The following is a 477-nucleotide window of genomic DNA, read 5'->3' on the forward strand; positions in this document are numbered from 1 at the left end:
CTTGGTGCAGAGTGAGTTCAATTCCTGGATATCCTTGTTAACTTTCTGTCTCGTTGATCTGTCTAATGTTGACAGTGGGGTGTTAAAGTCTCCCACTATTATTATTGTATGGGAGTCTAATCTCTTTGTAAGTCTCTAAGGACTTGCTTTATGAATCTGGATGCTCCTGTATTGGGTGCATATATATTTAGGATAGTTAGCTCTTTCTGGTGATTCGATCCCTTTACCATTATGTAATGGCCTTCATTGTCTCTTTTCATCTTTGATGGTTTAAAGTCTGTTTTATCAGAAATTAGGATTGCAACTCCTGCTTTTTTTCTGTTTTCCATTTGCTTGGTAGATCTTCCTCCATCCCTTTGTTTTGAGCCTATGTGTGTCTCTGCATGTGAGATGGGTCTCCTGAATACAGGAAACTGATGGGTCTTGACTCTTTATCCAATTTACCAGTCTGTGTCTTTTAATTGGACCATTTAGTCC

The sequence above is a fragment of the Mandrillus leucophaeus genome, unplaced genomic scaffold (genome assembly GCF_000951045.1).
Source record: "Mandrillus leucophaeus isolate KB7577 unplaced genomic scaffold, Mleu.le_1.0 Scaffold767, whole genome shotgun sequence".
NCBI classification, from domain to species: Eukaryota; Metazoa; Chordata; class Mammalia; order Primates; family Cercopithecidae; genus Mandrillus; species Mandrillus leucophaeus.